Consider the following 13,390-nt stretch of genomic DNA (forward strand, 5'->3'; position numbering starts at 1 on the left):
ATATTACATTAAGGAATCATATTTATTCTTATGTATTTAAAGAAAAGTATTGCTATTTTATCAAAAGTCTTCTCTTATCGATATAATATTTTTATTCTTTTTATTATTAATGTGATATATTTGTAGCTTTATTTATTTATGATTATCACTTTATTCAATCCTATATTCTTATTATAAAGTCAACCATGTCTTTCTGTACAATCGTTTTAATATGTTTATGCATCTTATCCAATATTTTATAGTATATATTGGGCTGGTACGAGAAATATTGTCTGTAGTTTTCTTTCTCTACTTTATCACTAGAATTAGCAATTAAGAATCTAGTTGCTTCATAGCAAGAGTTTGGCATTTTTGAAAAGCGTGTTTTCAAAAGCAGTTTATGTAATATTAGAATTGTTCTTTGAAATGTAATAAAAGTTCATTTGTAAGTCTATGTAACTCTGGATTTTCCCCCATTTGGGAGTTCCCTTTAGCTTGTACAATTTCTCCCTTTGATATTAGGCTATTTAATTATCTATTTATTGTTTTGCTACTATGAGTATTCATACTTTTATACATTTTTTAATTGGTTTAATTAGTTTTATTGGTCTAAAATTGGACAAAAATAGTTTCTATTCATTTCCTTCAGTGCCTTTGAATTTGCTTTATATTATATTATCTTTGATATGAACAGTTTGACTCTTTTCTTTTTAGCAGAATAAAGAACTAATTTTTTATCTATTTTAATAGTATTCTAAAACAATTTCTATTGTTGCTTATCAATTTTTATTGTATTTGTCTCTTTGATTTTCAGAATTTACATTTGTATTCTTAGTTGACTGTTTTTACTTATTGCTTGTCAAGATTTTTTTAGTTGTATCCATAAGTCATTGACCTATTATTTCTCTGTTTGCTAATAAAGTTATTTGAAATATCCACTTTACCCATGGAAGTGTAAAATTTTTGCTATGTTGTCTCATTATTGTCCTCTACTTTCATGAAATTATCTAAAATTTATAATTCATTTTTGACCCACATATTCCTTAAGATTCTACTAGTCTCCATTTAACTTTTCATTCTTTCTTCATAGGTCTTTCATAATCATATTAATTACATTGTATCAGTAAAAGATGTGTATAATACTTCTATGTTTATACATTTGTTTAAGGAAATTTTTATGATCAATTTTTATAAAACTGCTATACAATTCCGAAAAAAATACATTCCTTCCTATTCCCATTCAATAATCACCAAAGATCATCATATCTAGTATTTCTAAAATTCTATTCAAGTTCTTATTTCATATCCTGATTACTTTTTTGGTAGATTTCTCTACGTCAGAAAGAAATGTAATGATATATTCAGCTGTTATACTTTTCTGACTATATATCCCTATAATTCAATTAACTCTTCCTTCAAGTATTTTAAGAATTGTCATGTAATTCAAGGTCTCCATGTGTGTTATATTGATATTATTTCATAATCTCTGAGACCTTTACTTAACAGTTCCATTCCATACTCATCTCTTTTAATGATACCTGTTTTTTACTGTTGCCTTATTTGATCATGATAGACACTTCTGCTTTTTTTAGTTTGCCTGAAAAATAATAAATTCTGCTCTGGACACTCATTTTAATTTTATGTGAGTCTTTTGCTTCATGTGTGTTTCTTTTTACAAAACATTGTTGGGTTCTGTTTCCTAATACATTGCTTTACTCTGCTTCATTTTATGGATAAATTCATCCCAATTACAGTTAAGGTTATAATTGTTAATTGTGCATTTTCCTCTCATATATTTTCTCCTTGTCCATCTACCATCTTTGCAAATGCCAAGACTGGATTTGGTTTCCTACCCTTTACTCTTTTGATGTAGTCTCAGGCTATAATCATAGACTATGAGGTGTTAATGTGGTAGCAAGAAGTTAACATTTGGTGATCCCTTTACAAAGAATTAACATGCTCCACTTCTCTCTCCCACTCTGTATATGTGTGTGTACATAAATTTTTCTTCTCTCTGTGTTTCTCTCTGTCTGTTTCTGTATCTCTTTCTCTATCTCTCCTGTTTTCTCCCTCTCTCAAGCCATAAGAAAGCAACATCACCAAATAAGACCACTTTCTATCTGTAGCTCTGCTTAATTGATGCCCCAATCAGAATAATATTATTGCCTGAAGTCTCATCATGCTGCTAACTCAGCGTTGGATACTCATCACCTTTCCAACTCCCTCAGCCTCCTCTTCCCTCTGATTGAAGGGTGAGAGCAGAGCATTAAATTTTTCCCACGATTTTCCTTTAAAGAGACCCGGATTTCAAAGAGATCAAAAAAAATGCAAAAAGGACCTATTTGTACAAGAATATTACAGCAGCATTTAGTGGGCAAAGAATTGGAAATTGAGGGGATGTCCATCCACTGAGGAGTGGCTGAATGGTATATGATTATAATGGAACTGCACTGTGCTATAAGAAATGATGTGCAGGTAGACTTCAGAAAAACCTGGACAACTTCCATAAACTGAAAACAGTGAAGACAACAGAAATGGTAGAGCATTATGTATAGTAACGGCAATACTGTACAAGGATTAGCTGAGAATGACTTTGCTAGTCTTAGCAATACAATGATCCAAGACAATTCCAAAGGATTCATGATGACAAATGCTGTCTACCTCCAAAGAAAGAATTATGGAGTCTGAATATAAACTGAAGCATGCCATTTTTCACTTTTTGTATTTTCTCATGTTTTTTTTTCCTTTAGGTCTGTGTCTTCTTTCATGACATGACTGATAGGGTAATGTGTTTTGCATGAATGAACAAATACTACCCAAATCAAATTGCCTACTGCCTCAGGGAGGGTGGAGGTAAAGGGAGAGAAAGAGAAAATTTGGAACTCAAAAAAAATTTTAATGAATGTTAAAAAACAGTTACATGTAACTAGGGAAAAATAAAATATTATTTTAAAGTTTTAAAAGAATGTGCATTGCTCAATGGAATTAAGATGCAAAAAAAAACACAACCAAATGTTTGTTCTGACAGAAGAGAGAAATAATTTTTGTGCCTCATTTGGTTAATTAAAATTAATGGGACGTTTTTCCTTTTAAAAAGTAAAGAGTGGAATTTGCACTTTTCAGCTGATTCTCCACTTTCATTTGCAAATGCTTGGCTTGAACTCCAAGGAAAATGATTGCCCTTGTCTGGGTTACCCATCTCAAGGCCAGTCATCAACTGTCATCTTTGATTCTTTATTCTCACATCCCCTCCTATGTTCAAGTGCTAACAATTTTACCTGTTGCCCAGTCCTGTCAATGTTAGATTTGTCTTCTCTGATGCTCGTTGTTGTCCTTCGTCTTTGAAGAGCCAAAATGACATCACCTTTGTAAAGTGAAATTTCAGTGTGTCTGACTGTGGCTGACCAGACCAATATGAGCTTGGAATGCTCTACCACAGGTTTGGCACAGACAGTCCATGTGAATATTTGGGTTGGATAGCCCAAATTTGCGCATCCTGCGTTTACTTTGTGCTGTCTCCGTTCTGCTTTGCTCAAAGAGCACCGCTTCTTTTCTGATGTGGGCATGCCATGCTGAGTGGTCCTGTGCCAGTGTCTCCCATGTTGCATAGTCAAATCCAAAGTTCTCGAGAGAGACCTTAAGAGTGTCCTTGTATTGTTTCTTCTGGCCAACATGTGATTGCCTGTCCCATGCAAGTTCTCCATAAAATAGTCTTTTTGGCAAGCATATATTTTGCATTCGAACAACGTGGCCAGCCCGTTGGAGTTGCACTCTCTAAAGCATAGTTTGAATACTTGGCAGTTCAGCTTGAGCAAGGACTTCAGTGTCTGGTACCTTATCCTGCCAGGTGATGCTCAGAATCTGAACTGAATCGTTTCCATTTCTCTGATGCTACAGTCAGTCTGATGCAGGTCCTCATCACCTCATGCCTGGACTATTGCATTATTCTTCTGACTGTTCTTCCTACATCAAGCTTCTCTGCACTCCAATCCACCCTTAAGGAACAGCAAACTTTACATAAGGGTTTGGCAGTTTCATTTGCAATCATCTTTTTTTTATATTATGTTATGGAAATGCGTGTTTAAAATAAATATTATTAATAAATAATATATAGAATTAATATAAATAAAATCAATATTAAAAATGAAATTAATTAATAAATGCTAGTTGGCTTGGTTAGAAAGGACAGTTGTGATTCTCAGCACTTGTATGCTGAGGGAGAAGACATTCCACATTAAGAACAGAAAGACCAAGCAGAAGTGTACTGTGAGACCAGAAAAGCCAATCTTGAGGAGTGCTTCTGTGTTCATTCATAACAACATCTGAGGGTAGAAGGACACCTCAATAGCCATCTAGTCCAATCCACACATGAAAAGAACCCCAGAGAAGGGACTGTACACCTTGTGCTTTAAGACCTCCACGGAGGAGGCAGCTCCCACCTCTCAGAAGAGTCCTTGTTCCATCTCTGTATGGATCTCATTATTAGGAAGATTTCCCTGACATCAAGCCCGAATCTGCATCTTTGCAGTGTCTTTCTCCCCATTGTTCCCAGTCTGCCAGCTGAGGCCAAAAAGAACAAGTCTTATCAGGTAGTAATATCAATTATTATCATTACACTTAACATTTATATAATACTTAGTATGTGCCAAGTACTGTGCTAAACACTTCACATTGTTGTATCATTGTATCCTCACAACAACCCTAGGAGGCAGTACTGTTTTTATTGCCATACAGCTGAGGAAACGGAGTCAGAGGTTAAGTGACTTGCCTGGGATCTCACAGTTAGTAAATGTCTCAGGTCAAATTTCAACTCAGATCTCTCTGATTCCATGCCCAGTTCTTTATCCACTACACCAGTCAGGATTTGAACTTAGGTCTTTTGACATCAAATCTAGCATTTCTTCTACTTCACAATGACAAGAATGAGTATTGTACAGTGGAAAGCGCCCTGGATTTGGAAACATAAAATCTGGTTTCAAATACAAATTCTACTATTTATTAACAGAGTGTAAGGATGCGATTGAAACACTAACACCCCGTTTTCTCTCTGATACCTTTACTAATTGAAAAAAAGTCTCAATCAATCAAAAGATCTTAAAGTGTGAAAAGTCTTTGAAAACCATCAGAGGAAGTGAAACTGTTCCAGAAAGGAAGTCTATTCCAATAGACCAGGAAAGGTGATGTTCAGGGATTAAATTATCAAGTGAGTTGAGAAAGGAAAAACCAGAAAGTGGATCATTTGCTTTCTAATATAGCATTAAGGAGGAATTACCTGCATAGCAAGGAGAGACCTTGAGCAACCAGGCCTCCTTCCCCTCCCTTTTTTTGATCAGAAGATCTTTTAGCTTTGCAGAGTCTGGAGGATGTTAGAGTTCCCATCTCTCCATCAGATTCCTAAATGGTATTCTCAGGTCAACTGGCCCCAAGGTAAGTGTCTGGAAGCCAAGGACAGACTGGAAGGTGCTACAGGAAGCCCAGCAGAGAGATTGAACCATATCAGAACAGCAGTGGCTCCCAAACTTTCATCAGTGTTCTTGACATGCCCCTATACCAGCTGGCAGCAGTATCTGCACTGGGAATCAAGAACAGATGAACTCAGATTCACCAGGCTTATGAGGGATCCTCCTTACCTCCTCAGGAATGAGAGAAAAAGCACTTTCAGATGAGTAAAGTACATGTTGTGAGAACATGAGGATTTCCAGGGGACTCTTGAACTCTTGGAATTTCTTTATTTTGTCTAAATTGAAGACCAGCCAAGAATAGGAGGTAAGTGGCCACTTTCTAAGACATTTCATGAAATTCTGTGATGTGTGAGGGGAGGTTCATACTGCAGCACTATGAAGGGAAGAGCAGATCCTGATTCCTCCAGTTTTAGTGACACCTTAAATGCCTGCATTTATTTTTATATCTTCTTTTTACTTCTCTATGAACATGTATGAAGCAAGTGAATTTTGGTCTTTGTGTTCTAGATCCCAGAAGGATAACTGACACAGAGTAGACTCACCACAAATGTTTCTTTGTTGAATGATTGACAGGGCAAGCCTAGATTTAGTGATGGAAAAGATCGTGTTGCCCAACATCACTACCTTATAGATGATAAAAATCAAACCCAGAAAGATTATGTGGATGACCTGGGTCATACATATACTCCTGGTTTTTGTCAGGACTGAAAAGAGGAGGCATCAATTCAAATCCAAGGCTCTTTAACAATGCCAAGTTTCACACAAGCTGCTTAAAGACACAAATGAATTCCCTGCTTAAGTCTGTTTCTGCTTCTTCTGTAGCCATTCCAGAATCAAATTCAAAATAATCACTATCACCAAAGTCACAATTCATTCTTATATACACATTTTCATTCCCCTCTCAAGTTTACTTGCTTTCTCCACAGCTTCTTCATGGCATTCTTCACTTCTGCATTTCTCAAGGTATAAATAATGGGATTCAACATTCAAGTAACTACCATGTAGAACACAGCCACAAGTTTGTCTTCAGTGAAGGTGGAGTAGAGCTGCCAGTAGAGAAAGATGGCAGGACCAAAGAATAAGAGGACAACAGTGATGTGGGAGGCACAAGTGGAGAGGGCCTTGCATCTCCCCTCTGCAGACTGGCTTCTCAAGTGAACCAAGATGACAACATAGGAAGAAATCAAGAACAGAAAGGAAATTGTAACAAATAAACCACTATCACCTAACACAACAATCCCCACCACAAAAGTATCAGCACAAGCAACTTTGAACAAGGGATGGAGGTTACAGAAATAATGGTCAATCACATGGGGACCACAGAAGGGCAATTGGACAGAGATGAGAATCTGAATCACAGAGTGGAACATGCCCCCTAGCCAGGAGCTAAACACCAGCACGTGACACACGGGACGGCTCATGATGGTCATGTAGTGCAGGGGTTTACAGATGGCCACATATCGGTCATAGACCATCACTGTGAGCAGGAGGATCTCAGCAACTCCAAAGAAGTGGAAGAAAAAGATCTGGTTTTCAAATAAATGGTTTTATCCTCAACCAATAAGCCAAAAATGAGTTTAGGAACAACAGTAGAGGAGTAACAGATCTCTACTAAAGAAAGGTGGCTAAGGAAGAAGTACATGGGGGAGCTCAGGCTCTTGCTGGTGTTCAGAGTTAAGATGATGAGGCCATTGCCAAACATTGTGGCCAAGTACACGGAAAGAAACAGCACAAAAGAAACTCTCTGTGCTTCTTGATCCTGGAAGAGCCCTGTGAATATTAACTGGGTCACATTGTTTATAACAGCCATGGAATCCAATCATTTTATATAAACTCTAAAGAAGCTCGATGGACTTAAAATAAGATTAAAAAAGATAAGGCCACTGTAACTATTAAGATGGTTTCTTGCACCAAGAACAACGAATGGATGGATGGATGCATGGATAGATGGATGGGTACATTGATGCATAAATGTATGGATTCATGAAAGTATGGATGAACAGATGCATGGGTAGATGAATTGAGGGATGGATGGGTAGATGAGTCAAAAGGTACTCATTAAATGCTTATTATGTGCAAAACTCTGTGGTAAATTCTAGGATTAGAATAGATTAGCAATATAGTCTCTGTTCTTGAGGAACTCGCATTCTAATAGGGGAAGATAACATATAGCAAGCTTTTTTTAAATATCTGCAAGTCAGGTCCTTCAAAATGCTAAATAAGAAGGCTAAATTAAAATGTGTAACATTGATCTGACTCCGGAAATTAAAAAGTTAGAGTCACACAAAAGAAGTTGAATTTTAATCAAAAAATAATGAGACAAACACAAGCACTTTGTTATGCTTAAAGAGACCATGGCAAAGATCAAAATTAATACACCACTGAGAATGAAAATTATATCAATAAAAATAATAGTTACTATTAAAACTAACTTTATTGAAAAATTTAAGATTTGCAAAACATACTACACATATTATCCTGTAACTCATTATGAATTGCAAGTATTCATAATTCCATTTTATATCTCAATCAATCAATATGAATTGCCTTCTGTGTGCTAAGAATATTAAGGATATGAATCTGAAGACTGAAATCTATGAATAAACTGAAATTTAGAGAAGTCAAACTACTAGTGAGTTCTGAAGGCTGAGCCAGTGCTTTTTCCACCACATCACACTGAACAAATACATAGACAATCCATGATATGGTAACTAAAATTGAAAAATTCCCTGAATTGCAAAAAGATTGAAAGAGAAAACTATGTTCAATAATCTACTAAAGAAAGCTGATGTGATAAATGAGATGTTAGAGACTTGAACAGAACACTGGAAAGATTTGTTGGTGTTCAGTCACGTCTCACTCTTCATAGTCACATTTGAGGTTTTCTCAACAAAGATACTGGAGTAGTTTGCCATTTCCATCTCTAACTCATTTTACACATGAGGAAACTGAGGCAAAAGGGCAAAGTGACTTGACCAGAGTCACACGTGTCTGAGACCAGATTTGAATTCAGGTCTGATTAACTCCAGGTCTCTAACCATTGCACCACAGGAGAATAAATGATTGCATCACAGGATCATAAATCTAGCGCTGGAGGGGACCACAAAGATCATCCAACACAACTCTCTGATTTTATTGTTGAGGAAACTGAGCCCCAAGGAGATGACAGTATGTGATTTACCTAATGTCACACAGGTGGCAAACATCCCTGGTAGGGTTCAAACTCACCTTCCCTGACTGGAGAGGGATTTTCCTTGTGCACAATGCAGAGTGTCAGGCAATTTATTTTCTATTCAAAAAACACAGGCAACATTTATGAAAACTGAGCACATTTTAGGTCACATAAAAAACTTACAAAAAAGAAAAGCAAAACTTGATATGCAATGGTTACTAATCATAATTTAAATTTTAAGAAGTAACCAGGAAGTGAAATGTAATCAGAAGGCAGGTGCCCGGATGAAAACTATTGAAAAAACCATGATTATTTCTAATTACTTTTCCAATACTGTTATTCTTGAAATTCTGATATATTTTTGATATGTTGCTGTCTTTATTTCATTGTATTTTATTAATATCTCTGTTTATTCCATAAGTGAATCTCTCCCTCTTTCTCTCCCTCTCCCTCTCTCTCTCTTAACTTTTTATGATTTGTGAATCAGAACTACATGGACTTACTAGTCAATCTTACTGAGCATTTGAAAATCAAAAACTCTTCAAACCTACAGAAAGAAGGCACTCAACCTGAAGAATTGACACTATTAAATGACGTACAGATTTGCCACCATATGACTCAAAAATCTCTGATGCTCTACCAAGCTTAATCTGTACTCTTAACGTTTGTTCAATCACTTTCTTAAGTCTAAACATTCAACAAAACAATGAATCAAGTTTTGTAACATTTTGTCGTGTTCACCAATTTCTGAGGTAGAAATGCTCACACTGAAAATGTAACAATGGGTTCTTCAGAGAGAGTGAGAGCTGGCCCCAGCACCCACCTGCAGGAGAGTAAGAATCTTTATCTCCATTATTATTATTACCAAGTGATCCAAGGACATGAATGGACCATTCTTGAACTAGAAGCAAAACTAATCATCCATTACAACCAAAAAACCTTCCAATTCTCTAGCGATCAGAAAAATGCTAATGAAAATAACCTAGACACCCCTTGACACTCCCTTTATACCCATCAAAATGCCAAAGGTAATACAAATGATCAAATTAAATGCTGGGTTTGGCTGTGATTAAAAACGAAATCAACCACATTGTTCTGCTGTTGGCAGAGCTCTGAATTGATTGAAACTTTTTGGAAAGCAACATGACATTATGCCATAATATAAGCTATAATTCCAGGTTGGCTATCCAAGAAAGGTTTTCAAAAAAGGAAACAGAAGCAAGACAAGGGCTAGATTGTGAACACAGTGAAGTCCCAATTACTCCAATAGTAGATGTCATGGATCCCATAAAGTTGTGTCATTATTCAAATGTGCACTTTCTTATGCTATAAACCTGTAAAATACAATGATTGATTCGCAGCCATATATCAGAAGCAGTATATATAACTTCTGTATTGACTTTAAATGTCAGCAAACAATAGAAATTGGTGGCCTCCTAGTAATTTACAACCTCTTTACCTTTTCTTGTTTATTTTAAATAGCAATTTTTCTTTACTCTCAACACACACAAAAAATGAAAGGAGGGAGAATTGGATAGAAGTTTGACCCAAAAAAATGCACTACCAAAGCATCTGACATATTGAATAACAAAAAAAATTGAATGGAATTAAAAAGAATTAAGAGTTGTCAATGCTAATCAGACTATTTTTCAAGGAATGAGAGACAACAGGTGGATAGTCAAGAAATTCCCTGGTATGTTCAAGATCTTTTGAAAGAACTAGAGGAAGACCTTTAGTACTTCTAGTAGATCCTGCGCAGGAAAAGAGGGAGGAGGAAGAGAGAGTGAATGGAAAGATGACAAAAATCACAGCAGATGAGAAGATGAAGGAGACAGAAGAAATTCTTTCCTCATTATGATTCTATTTCATATAAATAAATGGTTTTGTACCTGAGAGTCATTTTTAATTCAACACACACATATATACACATCCCCAGTTAGCTATATTCTTAGGTTGATCGTGTCTACAAATGTGATTTAAACTGATAGAGCTATGTGTGTGTATGTGTATGACATGTATATGTACATCATATATACATGTATAAGCAAAATACATATACTAGTTTGATACTTCTAGTCTTTCCAAAGATAAAGCTACAGGGTCATTGAAAGAGTAGTAGGCGATTCAATTTAATTAAATCCAAAAAAAACATTTCTTAGGCATCTATTATATGTGGGAACATCATACCAGGAATTAAGATTAGAAATTTTATTTTGAAACACTCCATACTTTCAAGGAGTTTACATTTTATTAGAGGGAATGATTCTAGTTTCAGGTTATAGTGCTCTAAGGGTCAGAGGAGCAAGATTCTCACAGTTCCTCTAAACTGGGGGCACAAAGGAGATGGGGGGAGAAAGAGGAAAATGGGGTAACCTGATAGCCCTCTCCTTGTGATGTTATTTTCCTTTCCTTCTAAACTGTTTATGCATGTAGCTTCTTCCTCAGGTTCCCCTTTCTTAAAGGATATAAACAGATACTTCTCAGCTTCCACAATACACCTTAATACCAAAGCCAGACTATGGGAATTAAAAATGAGTCCGTTGCTGACAAGGCTATCACTAGGTTTATAATCTTCCCTGACCCTTAAATTTCAGGTTTCTGGAAAGAGATCTCAGGCAGCTTTGAAAGAATAAAACCAGCAGATCTTTCAAAGCATACCTAAGATGAACATTCCAGATTTTCTTTGTTTTGTTTTGTTTCAAATTTTAATTTATTTATTAATTTTTAGTTTTCAACATTCATTTCCACAAGATTCTGAGTTCCAAATTTTATCCCCATCTCTCCCCTTCACCCACCCCAAGACAGCCTGCATTCTGATTACCCCTTACCCCATTCTGCCCTCCCTTCTATCACACCCCTCCCTTCTCTTATCTCCATTCCCCCATTTTCTTAAAGGACAAGATAGATTTCTATGCTCCATTGCCTGTATATCTTATTTTCTAGTTCCATGTAAAAACAATTTTTAACATTCATTTTTAAAACTTTGAGTTCCAAATTCTTTCACTTCCTCCCTTCCCACCCAACCCAACTGAGAAAGCAAGCAACTCAATATGTGTTATACATGTTTAGTTATGCAAAAGACTTCCATAACAGTCATGTTGTGGAAGACTAACTCTATTTCCCTCCATCCTATCCTGCCCCTCATTTATTTTATTCTCTTTTGACCCTATCCCTCCTCAAAAGTATTTACTTCTAATTACACCCTCCTCCCATTTGCCCTACCTTCTATCATCCCCCCAACCCCCTCTTATCCCCTTCTCCCCTACTTTCCTGTAGTGTAAGATAGAGTTTCATAGCAAATTATAGCATGTTATTCCCTCCTTAAGCCAAACCTGATGAGAGTAAGGTTCACTTTTTTCCTCTCATATTCACTCTCTTCCCTCCCATTGAAAAAGATTTTTCTTGCATCTTTTAAGTGAGAAATAATTTGCCCCATTCTAATTTTCTCTTTTTCCTCCTAATATATTCCTCTCTTATCCCTTAATTTTATTCTTTTAGATATCATCCCTTCCTATTCAACTCACTCTGTGCCCTGTGTCTATATGTAGATAATCCCTCCAACTACTCTAATACTGGGGAAAGTCTCAAGAGTTATAAATATTATCTGTCCATGTAAACAGTTCAGCTTTAGCAAGTCCCTTATGATTTCTCTTTCCTGTTTGCCTTTTCATGCTTCTTTTTATTCTTGTGTTTGAAAGTCAAATTTTCTATTCATCTCTGGTCTTTTCATAAAGAATGCTTGCAAGTGTTGTGGTGGTTGGATTGGGGAAAATGGCTGCTTCAGGGGAAAGTGGGGCCTTGGGCGGTGGCAGGGGCAGCACAGAAAAGACATTTATGACCTTCTATAGCAAGGTAAAACAAATAGAAAAAAGAGATTTTGTTTTAATGTCAAAAAATCAGATTGAAAGACTGACTAGGCCTTTATCATCTTATTTTAACGTGAACCCATTTGAGATTCTCCAGATAGACCCTGAAGTGACAGATGAAGAAATCAAGAAGCAGTTCAGGCAGTTATTCACATTGGTGTATCCTGACAAGAGCCAAGATGATGCAGAGAGAGCACAGAAGGCTTTGGAAGCTGTTGTGACAAAGCCTACAAGCTGCTCCTGGATCAGGAACAGAAGAGAGCCCTGGACATAATTCAAGCAGGGAAAGAGTACGTGGAGCTCACTGCAAAAGAGCAAAAGAAGCAGCTGAAGAAAGGGGAAGCCACAAAGATGAAAGAAGATGACCCCAAATTGTTCAAACAAGCAGTTTACAAACAGACAATGAAGCTTTTTGCTGAATTGGAGATCAAGAGGAAAGAGGGAGAAGCTTAAGAAATGCATGAGAGGAAGCAACAAAGAGAAGAAGAGATTGAAGCACAAGAAAAAGCGAAGAGAGAGAGTGTGTGACAGAAAAACTTCGAGGAAAGTCGAGATGGGCATGTGGGCAGTTGGCAAAATTTCCACGCAAACACAAAGGGGAAAAAAGAGAAGAAAAATAGGACCTTCCTGAGGCCACCCAAAGTAAAAATTGAGCAGCGTGAGTGATGTCTGGGGCTGCAGCAACAGAACATTTCCCTCCCTCTGCTCTCCTCCCCTCCTGCTTTGAAGGACTCATCCCTGACATAAAATAGTATTGGCTTTTTAGTCCATTGGTTTTCAGTATAATTTAATACTGATCAGAGTGATTCTTTTGTACATGGAAACAAAGGGCGTGGTTTAATAGCAGCCTGGTCCAGTCCCTGCCAGCACCATATCGAGGGCATGGGAGGGGGAGAGCACTACCCACCTCT

The 13,390-nt window shown here is 36.7% G+C and overlaps 2 pseudogenes; one reads left to right on the forward strand and one right to left on the reverse strand.

Annotated features, from left to right (window-relative positions):
• Window positions 1-6,148: 6,148 nt before the first annotated feature.
• Window positions 6,149-7,674, reverse strand: LOC140511607 (olfactory receptor 4B1-like; annotated as a pseudogene).
• Window positions 7,675-12,384: 4,710 nt separating this feature from the next.
• On the forward strand, window positions 12,385-13,145 carry LOC140511623 (dnaJ homolog subfamily C member 8 pseudogene; annotated as a pseudogene).
• The last annotated feature ends 245 nt before the right edge of the window (window positions 13,146-13,390 follow it).

Source organism: Notamacropus eugenii, chromosome 6 (genome assembly GCF_028372415.1).
Source record: "Notamacropus eugenii isolate mMacEug1 chromosome 6, mMacEug1.pri_v2, whole genome shotgun sequence".
In the NCBI taxonomy this organism is placed as follows: domain Eukaryota; kingdom Metazoa; phylum Chordata; class Mammalia; order Diprotodontia; family Macropodidae; genus Notamacropus; species Notamacropus eugenii.